Consider the following 24,283-nt stretch of genomic DNA (forward strand, 5'->3'; position numbering starts at 1 on the left):
CGGTTACATATGAATTGGTTACTTGTAAATTGGTTGGTTAAACATGCTTGGGGCAGAGTTTTAAGCTGAAGCGATTCCAAAAGAAGAGGCAATAGAAACAGCCACTGTGGCTCAGACCTGAACACGCCTGCTTACTAGAGAAGTAATTTCAAGTCACGGAGTAGGCCCTCCATTTCGTTCAGGAGTTGAGCAATAAAACTATGGGTTCAGTGGAAATCGAGAGCTTTTCAAGAGACTGGAGCACGCCTCAATAACACCTAGTAGCTGATGTTACCACAATTGCTGATTTCGAAAGCTTGCAAGAAAGCAGCAATGTCTAAATATGTTAGCCTCCAGAAGAAAATTAAGAATAAATATAGTCGAATTTACCTCCAAGGTACAATAATACATGACGTCAAATCAAATTTACTGAGTACTATTTCCCAGATGAATTTAAATTCAATCATAGATTTTGAGCCACTGGCTCTGGAGTAACTAGCATCCTGGCAAAGCAGAAATCACATTTTTTGTCATCTGTCCTCTCTCACACCGATGTCATGAATACCTGTTAGGATCTTTGACAACACTGAATACAGTGGGTTTTCCCCAGGTTCCAGGGAAAAAATCTTTGCTCAAAATAACTGGCCCAGGGTCCTGAAGACTGGCTTGTTTTCTAAATTTGGTCATTTGGTAAGGCCAGTTCTCAGATGATCTTTTGGGACTCTCAACTGAAACATGAGGAACTTGGCTTGAGACAGAGTTGCCTGTAGCTACTGAAGCAATCACAGCAATTCCTAGGCATCAAGAACCATCTGGCTGAGACTGAACAGAACTGGAAGTTGGGATGGTTAATGAATTTTGTACTTTAGTTCCTGTGAACTTAATCCACAGGACAAGAAGATTTGATTGTAGACTTGATGCTTTGTACTTTGAATTCTGGGGATTTAATCTTTGGATTTTAATTCCCTTTGGCAATCTGAAAATGAGATTTTTTAAAAAATTTATTTATTTTGGCCACCTAATGTGAAGAGCTGACTCATTGGAAAAGACCCTAATGCTGGGAAAGATTGAAGACCGGAGGAGAAGGGGGACACATGGGTTGAGATGGTTGGAGGGTATCATCAACTCCGTGGGCATGAGTTTGAGTGAACTCTGGGAGATAGCGAAGGACAGGGAAGCCTGGCAGCTGCATCCGTGGCGTTGCGAGGAGGCAGACGTGACTGGGTGGCTGAACAACAACAAAGTGAAGGATAGTTGCTTTACAACTTTGTGCTGGCTGCTGTCATACATCACGAATCAGCCATAGGCTCACATGTCACCTCCCTCTTGAACCTCCCCGCCACCCCATCCCACCCCTCTAGGTTGTCACTAAACACCATTTAGAGCTTCCTAAGTCACATGGCAAATTCCCACTGGCTCTCTATTTTGCATATGCAGCAGCAGCAGCCACAGCATACATGTTTCCATGTTACTCTCTTCATCTGTCCCACCATCTCCTTCCCCACTGTGTGCACAAGCCTGTTCCCTATGTCTGCGTCTCTGTTGCTGCCTGCAAACAGGTTCACCAGGACCATCTTTCTAGATTCCATATATATACATTGATCATTGATTTACGATATTTGTTTTTCTCTTTCTGTCTGTCTTCACTCTGTATAATAGGCTGTAGTTTCATCCATTTCATTAGAACTGACTCCACTGTGTTCCTTCTTGTGGATGCGTAATATTCCGCTGTGTATATGAACCACAGCTTCTTTATCCATTCACCTGTTGATGGACATCTAGGTTGCCACCATGCAGTAGCTATTGTAAATGGTGCTTCAGTAAACAACGTGGTACTTGCGTCTTTTTCAATTACGGCTTTCTCGGGGTGTATGTCCAGTAGTTGGATTGTTGGCTCATATAGCAGTTTTATTCTTACGTGTAAAAGAATGACAATAGAACACTTCCTAACACCAAACACAAAAATAAACCCAAAATGGGATAAAAACATAAATGTAAGACCAGAAACTATAAATCTCTTAGAGAAAAACATAGGCAGGATACTCTATGACATAAAGCACAGAAATATCCTCTATGACCCACCTCCTAGAGTAATAGAAATAAAAACAAAAATAAGCAAATGGGACCTAATTAAACTTAAAAGCTTTTCACAGCAAAGGAAACTATAAACAAGGTGAAAAGACAACCTTCAGAATAGGAGAAAATAATAGCAAAAAACTGACAAGGATTAATTTCCAAAATATGCAAGCAACTCATGACACTCAACACCAGAAAAAACAAACAACTCAACTCAAAAAATGGACAGAAGATCTAAATAGACATCTCTCCAAAGATGTCCAAAGACGCAGATGGCTAAGAAACACATGAAAAGATGCTCAACATCGCTCATTTTTAGAGAAATGCAAATCAAAACTGCAACGAGGCATCACCTCACACCATCAGAATGCCCATCATCAAAATCTACAAACAATAAATTCTGGAGAGGGTGTGAAGAAAAGACAAGCCTCTTGCCCTGTTGGTGGGAATGTAAGTTGATGCAGCCACTGTGGAGGACGGTTTGAGGATGGGTTTTATTTTCAAATGTAGGGTACTTCATTACTCTCATTTACTGCTGGGTTCTGTGATCGATTGGATGACTCCACCCTGATACTCGCTGCCCACGTAGTGTTAAAGAATGGGACTACTGGTGGAGGCGGGGGTGGAGCTGAGTACTTTCCGCCTGTGTTTTTCTTTTTGTGTAAGGGAAGTGTCATTTCCATTACACTCCTGGCATCTTTGACTTAATTTGATGAGTTTTGGAAGAAAAACTGGACAAGTGGAGTCTGACCCTCTCCCTTCCCTCCTTTTTCTCTTGGGGATAAGCTGGCCTGCGAGTCACACATTCTGCTCAGCAACTCCGTACTGGAAACATTATAGAGTCAATCTTTGCCCCTAAGTAGGGAGGCTGCCCAAGTTTTGCACTGCCCACGCCTTGGGCTTGGTTATATGAATTAACTGCACTGCTGAGATTCCTGAGGCAGAATCATAAAATGAAAAATTGCTGATGACTATTGCTGTCAAGCATTGGAAAAGCAGTGTGGGTGTGTGAAAGCTGTGCTGTTCTGTAACAAAGTATCCATCAGTCAACCTTTTTATGGAATTGTGCAAGAAAGTCAGACCTGGGGACTGATCATGAGAAAGAAGTGATGAGTTTTGCTTGAAATAAGCTGAAATTGAGATACAGTGAGAAACCCAGCAACTGAGAGAGAGATGAAAAAAGTTAGTATAAGATTTGGGGTCATGGGCATGATTGATATTGGACTCTAGGGTCAGGTGAAAACAACTTAGAAAAGAAAGGGCATAAGGATGCATTGAGAATTACCCTTAAGCAATACAGACAACTTTGGAAAAGGAGGAGAAAAAAGCATCAGTGAAGCACTTCTGGACCATTTACACAGGAGGAAATTGTAATGTTTCCAATAAAAAAAGATGATGGGCGGTAGGGCATGTTTCCAGAAGGAGAGATCGCTGAATACTGTGAGACTGGCAAACAGAATGGATTGAAAATCTATCATTAGGTTCAACACCACGTGGTAAAGTTTTAAGAAAAATGTTGTCAGGGTCATGCTGACATTTTCTTCTTCGTGTTTTGAGATACCAGGAGATATTTGAAGACAAAGGAAATGCAACCTAAGGAGAGTTTCCTAGAAGTTAATGGAAGTGTTAGAACACAGTTTATGTCTCTAATTTTTAATTATTTTTAACAAACCTTCAGAGAAACTGTTCTGAGTAATCATTTTTAGGGAATTGTGCAAGAAAGTCAGATATGTAGATGTCCACATTCCACGTTAGATGTATACATTCTCTTTGTGTTCACTCTTTGCGACCCCATGGACTGTAGCCTACCAGGCTCCTCCCTCCATGGGATTCTCCAGGTAAGAGTACTGGAGTGGGTTGCCATTTCCTTCTCCAGGGAATCTTCCCAACCCAGGGATTGAACCTGGGTCTCCTACATTCCAGGCAGACGCTTTAACCTCCGAGCCACCAGAGAAGCCCTAGTTTACCTGAATAGTCCAGTTTGTGCCTCTTGTCCTGGTGTAATTATCGGTGGCACTTTTTCCTCTCAGAAGCATTCTTGGGCTAACGATTAATCATATGGTTCCCCTACTCTTACCTCTGAGTTTCTCTACATTATATTCCAGCGTAAGATTCCTCAGTGCTACATTCTGCCCGACAAATGTAGTTGTCATGGTATTTAAAATCAGTCACAATAAAATAAGTACTATGTATTGGTCAAAATGTGTGCACTTGTAAGAATATTAGAGCTTACTGATTGAGAATCACTGTTCAAGAAAAGTATAAATAAAGGCAGGAGATAGAATGGCAATAGAAATCACAAAGAGGTGACAGTGGCTGGAAACTAATTTAGGACTGCTGCTGCTGCTGCTGCTGTGTCGCTTCAGTTGTGTCCGACTCTGTGCGACCCCATAGACGGCAGCCCACCAGGCTCCCCCATCCCTGGGATTCTCCAGGCAAGAACACTGGAGTGGGTTGCCATTTCCTTCTCCAATGCATAAAAGTGAAAAGTGAAAGTGAAGTCTAGGAGACCCTAAAACCGAGGCTCACAAAGGAGCCTAAAACCAAAATGCTGACTACCTAAGTTTAAAGAGAAACTTTACAATGGATCACTTTCAAATTCCCTTCTTTAAAAAACATCACCGCAGGTAATAGGTAATACTCACAAACATCACGTTTATTATGTCCATTCCGGCTCAGAAGTGCACTGTGACTCTGTTACTTACACAGCCTTAGCAGGACTTGCCAGGCTGGCAGCACTCAGCTTCAGTCTCCTTTTCTGAATACATCTGCCCCTCATTTAAGCAGTTTGGGCTCCTTTCCCGTATTCATTACCATCACTTGGCTGCATTGCAACAAGGTTTCCTAGCTTCTCTTTACCTCTTCAGCTTAAAATTTCTGCTCCAAGTAATATTTCTCTGCTCTCCTGACTGTGAATCACCTGCAGGATTCCAAATCTGGCTGGTCATCTGGGAGAAATGGAAAATGTTCAAAATAAATGTTCCCAAGCACCATCCTAGACTTTAAGGGTCAATTCGTTGGGAATGGAGTCCAGAAATCTGTGCTTTCTAGGTCAGCCTCGTGTACAGGATTCAAACCACACACTGGCACTTGAGCTCTGCTCCACTATTATTTCTCTTTTATATGTGCTTCCAGGTCACCGTGTTGCTAAATGCAGGGGTCAATTCTGAGTCCTCATCTCTCCTTGACCTTTAAGTTGCATTTGACTCAGTTTGCAGTTTGAGATCTCTCTCTCTCTCTCTCCCTCTCTGTCAGAGCAATTTCTACATTTTGCTTTATTCATATTTTGATTTTCCTGCTACCTCACAGATTATTCTTTCTCATTCACTTTTGCTGCTTTCTCCAATTCTCCACACCTCTAAACTTGAAAGAGATCCCAGGCTCACCCATTGGATCCTTCCTCTTTTATACAAAAAATTTATTCCCTAGATGATTTCATCCAGTTGCGTTACTTTAAACGCCATCTCTATGCTGCTGCTGCTGCTGCTGCCGCGGCCAAGTCGCTTCAGTCGTGTCCGACTCTGTGTGACCCCATGGACTGCAGCCTACCAGGCTTCTCCGTCCATGGGATTTTCCAGGCAAGAACACTGGAGTGGGTTGCCATTTCCTTCTCCAATGCATGAAAGTGGAAAGTGAAAGTGAAGTCACTCAGTCATGTCTGACTCTTGCTGTCTCTATGCTGACAATTGCCAAATTTATATCTCCAGCTTAGACTCCTTCCCTGAACTCCCAGCTCCTGTGTCCATGACCACCTGGCTGTCTAACAGGCAGCTCGAACCTAACATCACTAAGATGCCAATGTCTCAGTCTACTTCATCTCACGCTTTGCTCAACCTGAAAATTCCAGAGGAGTCTTCGGCATTTCTCTTTTCCACAATTAATCCACCAAAAACCTCCTTTCGGATGCACTTTGGAAGCGTACCCAGAAACTGATCACTTCTTACCCATCCTAACTCTATTCCAAGACACATCATCTCTCATCTGGATTATTTCTGCAGCCTCCTAAATGGTTTGCCTGCTTCCACCTTCTCCCCTCTCTCTCATCACTACACAGCAGCCAAAGTAATACTGTTAAAATGGAAGCCAAAAAATTCCCTGGTGGTCCAGTGGCTAGGACTGCAGATTTTCACTGCCAAAGGCCCAGGTTCCATTCCTGGTCAGGGAGCTGAGATCTGGTAAGCTATGCGGTAAGGCTAAAAGAATAAAATTAAAAACTAAACTAAACAAACACAAAGCCCTTAATGACTTTCTGTCTCAGAGTGAGAGCCTGAGCTGTTCTAAGAGCAACCAGGACCCTCGTGACCTGGTTCTCGATTCCTCCTGTGATCACATCTCCTGCGCCTCCTCCACCCTGTTCAGCCACCCGCCTCCAACTCTTCCTCCAACGTGCCAGGCACACTTTTTGCTTAGACGCCCAGCACTTGCTGATTCCTCTGTCTGGATGCTCATTTCCTAGGTTTCCACAGGACTCACTTCCTCACTTCCTAGAATCTTTACACAAAGCACATTTTCTCAGTGAGACCTTCCCTGACCACCCTGTCTACTGTTTCAGCTCCCTTCTCCCACCCTTCATTTCTCAACATTGCATCTTATCCTTAGCATGTATCCCTCATCCTTCTCTAATTTGTCTGCAATTTACTTATACTGATCACGTTCCCCACCCCTGCCCTGCCACTAGCCAACTAGAAACTAATCTAGAGTGTGGAATGTGGCGGGCACTCAACGTCCATTGAATGAATTAATGTGTATGTGGCTTATTTCAGGGCTTCCCAGGTGGTGCTAGTGGTAAACAATCCCCCTGCCAGTGCAGGCGATGTGAGAGACATGGGTTTGATCCCTGGGTCAGGAAGATCCCCTGGAGGAGGGCGTGGCAACCCGCTCTGGTATTCTTGCCTGGAGAATCCCATGGACAGAGGAGTCTGAAGGGTTACAGTCCATGGGGTCACGAAGAGTTGACATGATTGAAGCACCTTGGCATGCACGCACGCATGCCTCATTTCTCTAATACTTCAGCCCACCATAATATCTGATATATAGAAGAATCTCAGAAAATATCGGTGTGTTCTTGTTTGTTTTTTCTTTAAACAATTGAATAAAGCAGAGTTGTTTTCGTGTTCTCAACTTTTTTAGGAACCGATACTTCATATCTTCAAGACTGTCTTTCCTGGCAATGGTGGGCCACAGCAATGAAGGATTTTTCAGGGAAGAAAATCTGGGTGACAAATATATCAGTGCAATTTTACAGGAATTTCCTGAGATAATTCTCATTTAATGGTATGTTGGTTATGACACAATTCATATCCATTTACTTTCAAAACTCACCAATTCCAAGAGTATTTGAAACATCAGACAAGCCTCTTGTGACATGGTATCTAAAGGATTACCAAGGGACTCTCCTGGTGGTCAAGTGCTTAGGACTCCTCACTCTTACTCCTGCTGAGTTTGCTTCCTGGTCAGAGAACTGTGATCCCACAAACTGCGCATCACAGCCAAAAAAGACATCAGAAAACAAAAATGCTGTGTGATGCCCACATCAAGCATAAGGAAGGGTATTTGCTTCCTCATTTGCTTCAGACACCATCTTCTGAAAAATCAACTGTCAGTCCAAACCCATGTTTCTGCTTTAGCTCATATCACAGAATTCCATTCAGAGACAGGACTCAATTTGTTTATTTTTTTAAACAAAATACAGTTTATTTTTTTACGTAGATGTATTTATTCTCTTTCAAATTCTTTTCTCATGTAGGTTGTGACAGAGCATTGAGCAGAGCTCCCTGTGCTATGCAGTAGGTTCCTGTATAGAGCGGCGTGTACACGTCAATCCCAAACAGGACCCAACTCGTGTCAGGGGCAGTGGCCAGCACTGTCTCTTCTCCTTTTTTTCCTTTCCCCTTCATGATGTCTCTTTGTAGGCATGCTAGAGTTGCTTTTCTTACTGCAATTTTATGGTACTTTTCCATGCATCGGAGTATTTATATGTGAAAAGGAAAAATAGCACACTTATATTTTGTTTTATTTATCAATGATATGAACTTCAGAGGCACAAGAGTAGTTAAGAATGAATGTTACAGTCATGCTATCACAGTCAATATTAACAGGAAAAGCAGCAAGATAAAGAGATGCCCTTTCTTTCCCTTATGCCTTCAGAACTATACTGGTGTTGATAATTCTCATGGGCTGAGAAAAGCTGACTCATTCTTCTTTACATTTGCTTCTAGTCGTGAACTCACGCCCGTGTTACTCAGGGAGGCTACCTGCTTGGATCCAAAAGAAAAAAAGACTCAGTGAACCTGTAATTACCAGCAAACAAGGAGGAAGTTGATTTGGTTGACATTTCTAGAACCATTTACTAACACATGATAGAGAACATTATGCGTTGAGACTTTGATACATCTAATAACATTCCTGGGGAATTTCTATTTCGGGAGTCTTCCAGGCCCTCAGAGTGTGCCAAACTCTCCCAATATCACCATGAGGTATATATTCACAGCCCTGGTTTTTATAAAATGAGGGATCAGAGCTGCAGGGAAGTGAGGTCCTCTGCCCACGAACACACATGCAGGTTGTGAAGCCGGATTCCGACTGAGGCCTTTCTCCCGGACACGTCCCTTTACCGCCGGCCACGGTTCTGTGACGCCCCCGCAGGGCTCCAGTTTGGCCAGCGCTTAAGTTGCTGCAAATCTGCTGCTTGATTCTTACTCATATTTCTAGTCCAGCATTTCTGAAGCTATGAATCCCCCAAATAAAATCAGCATTCCTGGGACAATGATCCTGCAACACAACGTCACAGCAGCCACTTACCGGACAACTTTGTAGAGGTTCTAAGATGCTTAGACACATTACGAATCACCAGGAGCACCAGCTTCTCAGACTTCTTTAGCCACACGCATTTGCCACAAAACTCCAAGTGTATGTGTAAGTGGGTATGACTGTGTGTGTGTGCACGTGTACACGCATGCCTGTGTGTGAGGTGGGTATGACTGTGTGTGTGTGCGCGCGTACACGCATGCCTGTGTGTGAGGTGGAGAAAGGGGAATAGCGATTGAAGAGACTGAAAAATATTTTTTACAATCTCAGGGGACATTGATGTTCTACCACATTTTAAAGGTACTGAACCAGAAGATGAAATGTCACGTTTGTATTTTAATCGGGGACAAATTTTCTGGGGTTTAGGACTTTGTTTCCTTCACTAGTTCAGCCTCATACATTTTCACTTGAAAACAGTTTGATTTTAAGTGAAGCGCTAAGAAAAGCAGAAGTTGCTATTAGGAAGTTCTGCCATTTTGCAGTTAAATTCTTTCTTTACTTTGATTTTGTTGTCTGCATGTAGGGCTGGTGGTGGAGGGGAGATTGGGGGAGATGGGTGATGTAAGAAAGGGAAAAAATAGGCTCAAACATAAATGTATAAATTCAAGAAATTATATCCAAAGAAGAGCCAGTGACTTCTCTCAGGTAGGCGTCATGTCTCTGGGGCTAACGAGATGTAAAACTTTAATATAATTTTCTTGTTTTATTTACCATGCTGTATGTTACATTTGATTATTTTTACTTGTTAAAACATCTGTGACTCCAGTGATATCAAAAAGTTTGAAAGGAAATAATAATGACCATCTAAACAGCTTCCTGCTGGAAGTCTGGCAGGAAAAGCTGCTTCTAGCAATCCTACATCTGACTTCGGGAGATAGAAAGTTTAGACAGAGATGACACAGACATTGGACATTGATCCTCTTGCCAACAATGCTCAGATTCTTCCATCAGGAAAATTCAGCTCCATAAGCTACAAGTATCAAAGAAGAGTCTAAATGCCACTCATGGAAGGAATCTTAAAGAATTTAACACTTTTTTAGAAGGATGTGTCTTTTATTTATTTTTTATTGAAATATAGTTGATTTGCAGTGTTAAGTGATTCATATATATACATATATATTCATATATATATATGCTCTTTATGGTTTTTCCAGTAGTCAGGTATGGATCTGAGAGTTGGACTATAAAGAAAGCTGAGCATCAAAGAATTGATGCTTTTGAACTGTGGTGTTGGAGAAGACTCTTGAGAGTCCCTTGGACTGCAAGGAGATCCAACCAGTCCATCCTAAAGGAGATCAGTCCTGAATATTCATTGAAAAGACTGATGTTGAAGCTGAAACTCCAATACTTTGGCCACCTGATGTGAAGAGCTGAGTCATTGGAAAGGACCCTGATGCTGGGAAAGATTGAGGGTAGGAGAAGGGGACGACAGAGGATGAGATGATTGGATGACATCACTGACTCGATGGACATGAGTTTGGGTAAACTCCGAGAGTTGGTGATGGACAGGGAGGCCTGGCGTCCTGCAGTCCATGGGGTCGCAAGAGTCAGACACAACTGAGCAACTGAACTGAACTGAACTGATGTTCTTTTTTAGCTTCTTTTTCCATTTTGGTTTGTTACAGGATACTGAATATAGTCCCCTGTGCTATCCAGGAAGACCCTGTTGCTTATCCATTCTATATATGATAGCTTGCATCTGTTAACCCCAAACTCCACATCCATCCCTTCCCTCACCCCCTCCCTCTTGGCAACCACAAGTCTGTTTGCTAAGGACATTGACACTTTTGATTGATTTAGCTTCAAAAACAAAGTCAGGGTTACAATTAGTCTTAACCTTTGACAAGCAGTGTGTAAAGAAGCAAAAGGAAAGGTTTTCACATAGAGAGGCATCAGGAACTCAAGACATTCCATAAAGAAACTTCAAAGTTCAGAGTAAGTACAAGGCAGGGCTTTTCACTTATTTGTATTACGATAAAAAAAAAAAAATACTGTTATCACATCTGGAGCAAGGCACTGCCAACTTGCTGAGGAATTTTACTGGCCAAATATTAATATGTTTAAGACTGGGTATAACAGGAATCAAGTATTCCTTGTTTTCCTGCTGCTGCTGGGGCAATCTTGTGTTCACACTGAATTCAAATCTGAATTGTAGTGGAGAGGAGTTAATAGTGCCAATTTGGCAGGTTGTCAGTATTATTATTAAAGGGTAAAGTCTGAAAATGTCTACTTAATGCGTTTTTAAAATTGGTATTTGGAAGTACAAAGGTGGAAAGGTTACAGTGAAGGACCCAGTGAAAGACAGATGTCAGACCATGGGCTGAAAGAGAGATCAGACTGGTACAGAAGACAACAAGTTGTAGGTAATCAAAACCCTGGTGCTCACTGGAGGGTGTTCCAGAGGAAACCTTTAGAATAGCTGAAAGTCAGGTCAGCTGGCGTGTCTGCGGCTTTTGCAGTGATGTTTCAGGCATATTTGGAAATCCATTCTGCACTTGGCCTTTAAGGGCTCCAAGGAGAGTCGTTCCCAGTTCAGGGCTCTCGGGTCACCAGCCTGCACACAGCCAACACTGAACCAGCCGGATGAGATACGGTCCAACCACGCTGGCAGAGTCTCAGTCCTCTGAGCCAACTCTGTTCAAGGCTCAGTCCATCCTAGAAGAATCAGCTCTGCTTCATTTACTGTTTACACGCATCATTTCTCTCCTAATAGAAAAAGCCTGGAGTTTTAAGGCAGAACAGAATTTGAGTTCTTCCTCTGCCGTCTCCAAGCTGGATGATCTTGAGCATATTACATGCATATATTCCCTGGCCCTTAATTTCTTTCTATAAAGAAGGGGCAATAGTATTATAAATGGAAAAGATTTTGAGGAGGAATAATTTAAAAGCATATGTAAAGTCAACCTAATAGAATGCCTAATTCATAATAGATATTCCCTAAATATTTGTTCAGCTTTGAAACTTTTAAATAGTTTTATTAGGGGAGTAGAAAACTGTCTTGCAGTTAAATATTTCTCATCTGCAATTGCTGACTAGAAGATGGAACTCTTGGAGCTATAGCCCAGAACATTATTTTTCCTGGAGCACATTGATGAAACCTTAGAGGGTAGAGTTTGGGGAGTTAGTAGAATGTCACTCTGGTGAATAGTTAGACTGGGGAGTAAATCTATTTAACATCATATTCTCCTTCTAATAATGCTTAGTTCGGTAATCTTGTTATTTAATCTGTCAGGATCTCAGTTGCCTCATCTATAAAATAGGAATCATATTAATAACTCTCTTACAGGGTAGCTTTAAGTGTCTGACACACGGTATACAGCAAATCCATATCAGCTTGTATTAGAGATATAGTTACTTGTTTTATTAGAATTATTGTTAATTGTTCTCTCTGTGTTAATTAGAATAGCTTAGGTTATATTGTGCTAACTAACTCTCCCAAAATTTCAGTGGTTAAAACAATAAAGCTTATGCCATTCTCCAAAGTGTGTTAGCTGGGTCTTGGCTCATGGCTCTGTTCATCCAAGTGTCTCTAGAGTCCAAAGCAATGGCAGAGCCATCTTTACACATGCTGTTGTTGCTACTGTGGTGGGAGAAGACTCCTTTGAACTGTCTGGCGTTGGCAATGAAATACTCAGCTAAGGAACTGACCCTCCACCCGCTGGCTGGAATCAGTCACATGGCCTCACTCAAATGCAAGGGAATTGAGAATTGTAACCCTCCCGTGGGCCTAGATGTGTAGGGCACTGGATGTTGGTGAATAGTAGGAGAGTCTACTACATTTTAACTGCTTTTTTCTCAAGAGCTACTCCTGCTTATATTGATAGAAAGAGAAATAGAGAATTATCTGGGGAAAAGGAAAAGAGGATTTTATGTTCTCCTCAAAACTGAAGGATGAGAATTCTTTAACAAGGAAGTCAGGACTAGGCAAGGAAAGATTATTTATTCACTTATTTATTTTCACATTTACTTAAGGGAAGCATAGCTGTAATTGAGCTCTAGATTCTTGTGATAGATGTAAAAAAGTTTAAAAAAGAAAATTATTTAAAAATCACTTTGAATGAAGTGGGAGTAACTACACAAAATCTATGCAATAAATAGCTTTTACCTAGTTATCACCGAAAATATAAGTGAAGTGAAGTGAAAGTCGCACAGTCGTGTCTGACTCTTTGCCACCCCATGGATTGTAGCCTGCCAGGCTCCTCTGTCCATGAAATTCTCCAGGCCAGAATGCTGGAGTGGGTAGCTGGTCCCTTCTCCAGGGGATCTTCGCAACCAGGGGTTGAAGCCAGGTCTCCCAGATTGCAGGTGGTTTGTTTACCATCTGAACCACCAGGGAAGAATTCTTCTTTTACATTGCAAAAAAAAAAAATTGTTCCCTTCAAAATTAAACTGTTTGTCATGGATGATGCAGATTCTTTCTTTTCCATTATCTGAAATTTTTTAGAAAGTTAATTCTTTGATGAGCATTGTTATCCTGGTAGCCTGTGATATTTGCTTAGTTTCACTAGAGTAGGTAATCTACCACTGGAGTCTGACTAGAATCTCATGAATACAATGTGACATTTTTGCAACAGTTTGCAAAATGAGAAAACCTAAACATGTAATATTGACATATGCATATTATATATCTTCCGTGGGCTTAATCCTCATTCCAATGCATATAATATGGAAAAGTTTTCATCCAATTCACCTCAGAATTATATAACTAAGGTTGATTAACCTCTGTGTGAAAAAGAATGATTCGTAAAACTTCAGTTTAAACCTCCACACGACTCTTCTTTTTTCCTTTTAACAGCTGTGAAATCCAGACATTGTTTTTGATTTTGCTTTTCTTTTCACGCCAGTCTTCCAAATCACTTGCAAGATTGTTGTTCTAAAAAGGTCTGAAATACTCTCTGCTTAAGATCATTACATTCCCTCTTTTTCATTCCCCATTATTGATACATGTTTAAAAGTTTAGATTGTGGGATTTTCAGTTTGCCCACGCTTCTGTTGGCCCTGAAATCATTAAGCGGAAGGTGTCAATCGTCCCCAGCTGACAGATAGAATATATTCCTTTTTCTTGTTCAGTAATCACAACATTGTGGGCTATTCTAGAAACCACTTTGGAGGCTTTGATTTTTGAAAGTAAATCACATGTAAAAGGAGTCTGGTCCTGCTGAATAACTGGCACCCTGAGCTAGCGGTCCCCCATGGCAACTAAGGTCTCCAGGCCCTTTCCTGTCCAGTAGCAAGGACAACTGAGATGGCACTCTGTCCACCGTAACGACGGCTTTGGTGGTGGACTGTTCGCTCAGTCGTGTCCGACTCTTGCGACCCCATGGGCTGTAGCCCACCAGGCTGCCCTGTCCATGGGATTTCCGAGGCAAGAGTACTGGACTGGGTTGCCATTTCCTTCTCCAGGGGATCTTTCCAATCAAAGAATCAAACCCGGGTGTCCGGCATTGCAGGCAGATTCTTAACCGATTGAGCTAGGAGGGAAATCCCCAGTGATGGCTGTGGTGTCTACCTACTTCTCCTGAACCACCCTGGATCTGCCAGGTCACTAGACCTTCAGTTCAAAAGTCCATTTACCTCTTATAGTAGATACAAATTTTTATGTATACTTGCATACTTTTTTTCTACAGAGAGCGCTAACAGTTCTCAACAGCTGCTCAAAAGGGATTTATAGCCATCCACATTTTTAAGAGTCACTGAGTTTGCTACATTTCCATTATAGAACGTGTAGCAATTGAGAGCTCAAGATATGTCTATGTGGGCAGTTAGAGGATAGTCCCAGGTATGAGAGGACATCCAGTCTGGCAGTTGCATCTAGCCTGCAGGTTACAGGTCCACAGCTACAGATAACATCTGGGAAGTTCAACATAAGCTATAGGGAGCGAGGTGAAGAAGAAGCCAGGAGCTGGATACCCAGAAAGGCAGCACTAGGGAGCCTGCTCACTGCTGACCGCAGAGCCCCAGCCCGGGACACAGAGCCTCATGAAGAAGCGACAAGTGTGCTGGGACTCACGACTAGTTAGAGAAGGACAGTGGATTTTACCGAAAAAGAAAGTCTTAAGCACAGAAACCAAAATGAGTTTCTAGCCATCAGAACTAAAACACAAGATGGAAGTTATAACTGCAAACCAAAGTTAGGAAGACGGCTAGTTGATCACTAACAACCATCTCTCTTCCTCCAGAGCAGTGTTTTAGTGCTGGATACTTGGTAAAAGCAATGTGATATGTGTATATGTGTGTGTGGTATGGACCTATGTGTGTGCCTGTATACATACATACATGTGTGCATGTGTATCCACATATATATATACATTTATATGCATATATGTATCTGTGCATATATATAGATATATGTATACATATTATATGGGCTTTCCTGGTAGCTCAGCTGGAAGAATCCACCAGCAACGCAGGAGACTCCAGTTCAATTCCTGGGTTGCGAAGATTCCCTGGAGAAGGGATAGGCTACACACTCCAGTATTCCTGGGCTTTCCTGGTGGCTTAGATGGTAAAGAATCTGCCTGCAATGCGGGAGAACTGGATTCAATCCTTGTGTTGGGAAGATCCCCTAGAGGAGGGCATGGCAACCAGTATTCTTGCCTGGAGAGTCCCCATGGACAGAGGAGCCTGGGGGGCTACAGTCCATGGGGTCACAAAGACGCACAACTGAGTGACTAGGCACACAGCATTCATATTATATATTTGAAATGTTTCAAATATTTACTGAGATCATGTCATAATCCAAGCACTGTGTCCAATTCAAGAGGCACAAAAGTGAGAAAGGAATGATTCTTGCACTCAATGTGCTCAAAATCTAACACAACATTGGAAATCAACTATCCTCCAATTGAAAAAAAAAAAGAAAACCTATTAGGGCAGACACTTTTGGCAAAAGATTGGATCAACAAGTTGAATTAGAAGCACCCAAGATGCCGAGGAAGTTGAGAGAAAAGACAGCCTCGCTCTCCCTACGGTATCTCAGGAGCAGACTCTCCTGAGGGTGGGGCGTGTGTACCGGTCCATCAGTCTCTCCTCCCTGGGGTGACGCTGTGCCCTCCAACAGGCTGTGAGAAGAGGCCTGTGGGGGGCACCAGGCCTGCGCTGATGAAGGCCACTGACTCAGTCAGTCTGGGCCTCTGTCACAGAACACTGTAGAACAGGTGACCTCTAAACAACAGACATTTCTCCCAGTTCCCGAGGCTGGGACCTCCAAGACCATGCTGTTGGCAGTCAGGGTGAGGGCTTCCTGGTTCATAGACAACTGACTTTTCCCTTTGTCCTCGCCTGGTGGAAGGAACACTCCCTGCGACCTGTTTCACGAAGGTGCTAATCCCAGAACAAGTATTGGCGTGGATGTGGAGAAACCAAGACTCCTGGGCATTGCTGGCGGGAATGTAGAATGGTACAGCCACCGTGGTGAGGCTTCAAATTAATAAGCATAAGATTAGCATTTGAACCGGCAATTCCACTTCTGGGTATAAACACAGAAGAATTGAAATCGGGAACTAGAACAGATATTTGCATAATAATGTTCTTAGAAGTGTTATTCACAATAGCCAAAAGTTGAAAACCACCCAAATGTCTTATCTATGGATAAAAGCATAAACAAAAAAGGTATACACATACAACTGAATATTAGTATTGGGGGAAATAATTTATTCTGTTTCCCTAATTATACTTTAATAATCTCATCTAGAAACCAAAAGTCCAGCTAATGACCCTTTAAATATTGATCCACATGATTCTGGCCTCTGTAGGTTCTGGCCTCTGATTCCTAGAAGAAGTGATGCAGAATCATCAAGTATAAATAATAGATCCCTTATTTTCAACCTAAGATTGTATGCAACACTCTTACTGTGGCAATGACATCAAAGGGGAGGAAAATCAAGTAGAGGCATGCAGTCATCCAAAGGGGCTGGAACTTTGGCTTCCCAGAGGGCTCGTTACATCGTCACTGGTTGGAGCGCTGAGGCCCTCTCTGCAGACGTCTCTCCATGGAGTTCCTTGAAAGCCTTCACATCACGGAGCTAGCTTCCTTCAGGGCAGTGTAGTGTGTAAGTCACTCAGTCATGTCCAGTTCTTTGTGGCCCCGGGACTGTAGCTTGCCAGACCTCTCTGTCCATGGAATTCTCAAGGCAAGAACACTGGAGTGGCTAGCCATTCCCTTCTCCAGGGGATCTTCCTGACCCAGGGATTGAACTTTTTGCAGATCAGATTCATTACCATCTGAGCCACCAGTAGAGACTCGAGTCCATCAGAGTGATAATCCAAAAGAGAAGGCAAGGTTGATGCCCATGCCTCTTACCACCTAACTTTGGAAATAATGTCCCAAGACTTCTGCCACATTCTAAGGGCCACACAGAGAGCTCCTGATACAGTGCAAGAGGGAGGTTCATAAAGGGTGAATACCAGGTGGGGATGACTAAAGGCCACCACAAGGACCACCAGGAAACAAAAATTCTGTAAAACAGCAGCAACAAAATATCCCCAAACAAACAAACAAAAAAATCAACAAGGATTTCTCTTGGGTCTGTCCCTGATCCCTTTTATTTGACTGCTCTACCGAAGTGCCGTATCCAATCCACAGCATAAGCAAACAAAGGACAATGGTACTTATTGTTCCATCCGTAAGACTCCAGACCACTGATACTCCATTTTCTTGCTCTTAGTCCTATTTTCTCTGTTCACAGATCCCAGGCTATCTTAATGACAGTCTCGGATAGAAAACTACAAGCTCCATTCTCAGGCTCAGAGAAATCTCCCTTTTTAAAAAATTAAAACTTTCTCCAAGAAGTTATAGGGAAAACAGAGAAAAAAGGTCACTGAAGGTCAGGGAGCCCTTGTCTACTTGTTGAATCATGCGTATACCTCGTGATACTTACATACGTGGAGTTCAGTGTATGGTGTTGTGGTAGACATCTTCTCCCAGCACTTTCCGATGGTTCCCAGAGGCTATCATCTCCCTTACCATTTTATTTAGGCAACCTAGATGTCCACTGACAGATGAATGGATAAAGAAGATGTGGTACACATGTGCAATGGCATATTACTTCACCATTAAAAGGGGGAAAAACGCATTTTGTAGAGATGTGGATGGACCCAGAATCTGTAATACAGAGAGAACTAAGTCCGAAAGAGAAAAACAAATATTGTATATTAACGCATATATGTTGAATCTAGAAAGATGCTGTAGATGAACCTATTTGCAGGGCAGGAATAGAGATGTGGCAGTAGAAATCGGATGTGTGGACACAGGGCGGGGACCGACAAGGGATGTGAAGAACTGGGAGATTAGAACTGACATATATACATTACCCTGCGTAAAACAGACAGCGAGCGGGCCCTTGCAGTGGAGCAGCGCCGGGAGCTCAGCTCAGGGCCCTCTGTGGCCCAGATGGGCGGAATGGTGGAGGGAGGGTGGTCCTCGAGGGAGGGGATGTATGTTTGCATGTAGCAGATTCACTTCGTTGCACAGCAGAAGTTAACACAACATTATAAAGCAACTATACTCCAATAAAAAAAATAATTAAAAACAATTCTATGTGTCTCAGAAAAGATGCTCCCTGCAATATTTGCACTAATAATATTCAGTGTATTAGTAACAGTGGCAAAGACAGTTTTCTTGATTTGTGCATTATATTTAAATATTTATAAAATCTAGTCAAGAAGTGGTCATTTAGCTGAACTTCTCTGTACTATTCTCCCCTTCTTCCTCCCTCTCACATTTTTCTTTCTGAATTGAAAATAAGGAAGAACTTAGAAATCGATACTTCCCTAAAAGTAAAATTAGGGAACCAGGACACAGAGAGATGATGGAAAATATCCATAGCCTCTTTTGATCTTCCGGATTGTGCTCCCTACCTCCTTGCCATGCAAATTCTCCTTCCTTGACTAAATCCCTAGATGTGTATCTTGGCTTAATCTGGAGTCAGGCCTAGGAGGTGTGGCGGATGTGGGAAAGCCATATGAGAAGAAAGCGTGAACTTGAGTGAGTGTCTCTCTGTTCTTCAGAAACAGAGACTTAAATGCCAGCACGCGTCCCTCCCAGTAACTCAAGCGAATTCTGCAGGCTGTCTCCTCTCCGCATTCTTTCCCTGTGTCTGTGGTTGGTTTTCCTCCTACATTTAACCTTTCCTGGTTGCTATTTGTCCTGCTTGGTTCTGGGCTCTGAAGTCTTCCTTCTGCTGATACAGTTCTCCTCCTAAGTTATCTTGCTCTTTCTTGTGCCTTTGAGTTTCTTCTACCCCCAACAATGCCCAATTTCACATTTCCTGGCTAACTTCCTCTCTGGGTTTCAGTCTCGTAAATGCAACCTCCTACAGGTATCATCATCTGCAGATCCTACAGGTCTCTCCAACTTAACATGTCTGTGATACAAATGAACCTATTAACAAAACAGAAAGAGAGAGAGAGAGAAAAAAAACAAACTTTTGATTACCGAAGTGAAAGGGGGGAGTAATAAATTAGGAGTTTGGGGTTAATAGATACATACTACTATATATAAAAGAGGTAGCTAACAGAGACCTACTACATAGCACAGGGAATTCCACTCAACATTTTGTAATAACCTACAATGGAAAGGAATCTGAAAAAGAATATATATATATATTCATATATATATATATATCTGAATCACTTTTATACACGTTGTGAATCAACTATACCTCATTTTTTAAAAATAAAAATTTCAAACTTCAAAATAAATTAATTAAATAAAAATAAAATAAAACAAAACCCATTCTTGATCCTGTGCCCCCCTCCCAACATTTGCTTGTTTCTCAGTTCCAAGCCATTCGGCTGAATAAACCAAAAATCCTAAAAGTTATCCTTGAATCCTTTCTTTCTCTTCCGTCCTTATATCCAATGTACATCCCACTCCTGGCATCCACAAGTCTGGTCACTTGTGTCCCTGAAACAGATGGCAACTCTATTTTCCATTCCAAGGTTCATGGCCCCGGTCCAAATGCTATCATTTCTCACCTGACTTCCTATGACAGCCTCCTTGTTGCTCTTTAACATCTACTTTTGTCATTATAGGGGCTTCCCTGGTGGCTCAGATGGTAAAGTGTCTGCCTACAGAGCGGGAGACCCGGGTTCAATCCCTTGGTTGGGAAGATCTTCTGGAGAAGGATATGGCACCCCACTCCAGTACTCTTGCTGGGCTACAGTCCATGGGGTCGCAAAGAGTCAGACAGGACTGAGTGACTTCACTTCACTTTGTCGTTATAAATAATTTTGTTACATGGCAGCCAGACGAGTCAGTTTGAAATTTAGTCAACTGCACCCTATGGTTTCCCACCTCACATAGAAACAGTTCTAAGTTTCTAACTGTGGGGTGCGATGGCTGCTGGGCTGAGTCACAGCTGCAGAGTTACACCTTTTTATTCCTCCCACTCCTGGCTCTTCAGTCTCAATGGCCTCTTTTCCCTTCCGGAAACGCAACACCACCAGAGGCTCTCTCTTCCCTCAGAGCCTTCAGATGTGCCTGCTCTGCCTTGAACGCCCACCTGTAAGCTCAGAGGAAAGGGGCAGGTGGCAGCCAACCTCCTGGATCATCCAGGGTAGGATTTAGAAGTGACCACGTGGAGGAACTGGGGGCCCCTTCCTCTCCCAAAAGAACACTGTAGATGAGATTGTAACTTTATACACTTGCCAGGCAATTTGTCATGAATGCGAGGATGCAATCACGTCATTAAACGTTCCTGGGTCACAGATGCCTCTGCCCTTGTTCCCAGCTTCCTGAGGGCAGCATCGGGCAGTAGCTCTGAGCCTGGGTGGAGCCGTGGACAGGACGAGGCTGCAAGAATTCAGTAGACAAGAGAGACACAGAGCGGGTGAAGGGATAGCCGGGGGGCTGGCTGAAACGGTTTGCTTTGGAGGTTAATCTGGGTAAGTGAGGCGTGAGCGGGTGAAGGACACTGGATCCTGGTGAATCGATGGGTGATTGGATGAGGGACACGAAATAAAGCAGCTGAAGAGAAAGGAGGGGCGGCAGCGAGCAGGATGCTTACAGCTGAGATTGTATGGTTAGTATCTAAGGAGAAGACTTGAGAGCCCCTTGGACTGCAAGGAGGTCCAACCAGTCCATCCTAAGGGAGATCAGTCCTGAGTGTTCATTGGAAGGACTGATGCTGAAGCTGAAGCTCCAATACTTTGGCCACCTCATGCGAAGAGCTGACTCATTTCAAAAGACCCTGATGCTGGGAAAGATTGAAGGCAGGAGGAGAAGGGGACGACAGAGGATAAGATGGCTGAATGGCATCACTGACTCAATGGACATGAGTTTGGGTAAACCCTGGGAGTTGGTGATGGACAAGGAGGCCTGGTGTGCTGCGGTTCATGGGGTTGCAAAGAGTTGGACATGACTGAGCAACTAAACTGAACTGATCTAAGGAAGTGTGGAGACAAGGTAACAGAGGGAAGGAAGTGAGAGGCGAAGGTCCTAGGAGCGTCATCAGTGTTGTAGCCATTGAGACGACAATGATCACTGTGACAAGACAGGGCAGGACGGAGTGACCTTAAGCCTTGAGTACCGAGAAGTGGCCTGAAGGTGTTGGCAGGTGACTGCAGTGAGGAGAGGCCGTGGGTCAGCTTTCAACCACAGAATCATGCTGAGGGTAGGTCATATATATGACACTTCACTCTTCAGAACACATTTGAATGCACATCACGTCTTTTAATATTTTCACAAGCTCTGTGAGTAGGACTTTGTGGGGAGAGACAACTGACGCTTTGTGCCATCTTTTCTCTGGGCCAGGAGCTATACTCAGTTTTTCACACTTTCCATCTTTTATAACCAAACCTACCCATCTGTTTGGCCACTTTCTTTCAGGAACATTCTTGGAATGAATAGCCTCCCTTACGGATTAACCACACTAATGAGAAGAGCTGTCCTTTCTTAAAGACTTTTTGTCTGGCTTTTTCAGCTTTCCAGTTTAGTAGAGTAGTAATCATAGCAACGTTAATTCTTTTGGGTAGACTGGGAAACTGAACAGAAGAGGTCAGGTAGGCTGGAACAAAGAGAAAGGATAAAATGAGAGCGTTACGTTTTGTTGCCTTGGCTACATGAGAATAATTCAAGAGAGGAGGTGAGACTTTAAATAAGACTTAAAAGTGAAGCTCTCTACTTGAGAACTGGACAAGAGAGAGTTGATAATCCATGCATTTGGACAATCCTGCCTGAGTCCCGAATCCCTCTAAATCTTCCCTCCCCCAAGGGAACAGAACCGTCTGACCCTCAGAAGAGTTTTCACCAATTATCTGGCTTTTCTTGTCCACAGGCACTGAGCCAGACACTTGCTCGGTGTCTCTGCTGGACAGCTGTGCTGATAAATGGTTATGATGAGTGTTTTTATAGAACTTTATCCTCTCCATTCTTTCCCTTGCCCTCCTCTAAAGCCTGAAAACCCCTACCTGTATGGCTATCAATCATCAATTTCCTTCCTGACAGAAGACAGAGACCAGATTCTGTTGAGTTTAGGAGATTTTTGTGAGCTTTCACACACCTCTTTGTCCCTAAAGGAAAACTGAGACAGCCTTCCTGTGAACTCGCTGAGGTCGAGCGGCAATCGTGCTGGGTCAGGGTTCATGCTTGGCATTCTTGCAGCAGGTATGGGGCCTCTTGAGGGGATTAAGACCCCTCCCTCCTTTGAGGCTGTGGAATGTCTGAGTGGAAAGAAAAAAAAGACTTTGGGCTAAATTCCTAGTGTTGACACTTGCTGGCTGTTTGACCTTAGGCAACTTACTCTATCTTCTTGTACATTAATCCTTCCGCCCCTAAAATGAAGATGTTAGTAATAATACTGCCTTACTGAGTTGCTCTTAGACCTAATGATTTAAAATGTACTTTGGGCTGACACATAGTGATATTCCTATCTTAAGGTCAAAAGCACTAGTGAATGGACATATCATCTGAATCATTTATGCTTGCGGGATAATTGAGGATTCATTAGTCCATTAAGGGCTTCCCTTGTGGCTCAGATGGTAAAGAATCCGCCTGCAATGCAGGAGACCAGGGTTCAGTCCCTGGATTGGGAAGATCCCCTGGAGAAGGAACCAGCTACCCACTCCAGTATTCTGGCCTGGAGAATTCCATGGACTCTATTGTCCATGGGGTTGCAAAGAGTCGGACTTGACTGAGCGGCTTTCACTCACTTCACTCACTCACTTCACTTCACTAACCTAATAAATCCTCCAAGTTTTGCTTAACCTCTGATATCCAGGAAATCTTATGATGCCTGAAAACAGCTCATCCTCAAAGCTAAGCAAGAATTGAGGGGAAGGGCAGCAGCTGTCTTCCCTCTACTTCACTCAGGGAAGCCTGCACTGGACCAAAAAAATGAAAAGAAAGTCCAGTGGGGCTGGAAGCCTGAATTACTGGGCCACCCCACAATCAGGCCAGAACAGTCGAAAGAGCAAACCGTATGCTCCACAGCCACAGTCTGCCCATGGGAAGGACAACGTGCAGGCGAAGCTTTTCCTTCATCTGAATGCAAGTATCCTCTAGTTTAAAGTCAAGTTTCTTAAATGAATGGGAGGGAATAAAATGGAAGTCAGGAAAGCTTAGGTTAGATAGTTGTTTTCTAAAAATGTTTTTTTCTATTCCAAGGGCCCTTGTTTATTTGGCTGTCCCACAAGAGGGGTCCGGAGTGCACAGCGGACTGATTCAGCCACTTCAAAGTTGGGGAGATGAGACCTCCCACTCCTGTAGCATTATTTTGGACTCAGGTATTGTGTCTAGAATCCAAAACATAGGACTGGAGCTACGGTACCTTTTTTTTTTTTTCTGATTTATGTGTCTAAAATCTGAAGTTGTTTCTCTACCAGAATGACTAGGCACCCTAAGTGTTTTCTGAATCCCTGGAACAAGAACAAGCTCTTCTCACCTTGCATTCCAGCAGCGCTTCTGCTTCTGAACTGTCAGTCTCTTTTGAATAAGAGCGTTTTGAGTCCATCCTCTGCAGACCTTTAAGAGATCATCACGCTGGGGAGACTGCCACTCACAGGGAAAGCAGCTGACCCTGTTTGCAGACCACAGTTCTGTTGGAAAATTCATGCAAGCAGTCAGCTTCTTGGCTTGACTTGGAGAAAGTGAAAGTCTCTCAGTCACCTCCGACACTTTGCAACCCCATGGAATGTAGTCCATGGAATTCTCCAGGCAAGAAGACTAGAGTGGGTTGCCATTTCCTTCTCCAAGGGATCTTCCCAACCCAGGGATCCAACCCAGATCTCCCACATTACAGGCAGATTCTTCCCCAGCTGAGCCACCAGGAAAGCCCTGGTAGACTTGGAGAAACCAGAGTAGAAATTCAGCTGGAGCCTTGGGGAGTTCACCTCTTTGCACAGAGCTAATTTGGATGTAGACATTGTAGATGGCACATTAGCACAGAATTGGTGTCCTGGGCTGGTGACGGCATTCATTATA

Source organism: Bos grunniens, chromosome 14 (genome assembly GCF_055505025.1).
Source record: "Bos grunniens cultivar Pamir isolate PY7600 chromosome 14, Bosgru_T2T1.0, whole genome shotgun sequence".
NCBI lineage: Eukaryota > Metazoa > Chordata > Mammalia > Artiodactyla > Bovidae > Bos > Bos grunniens.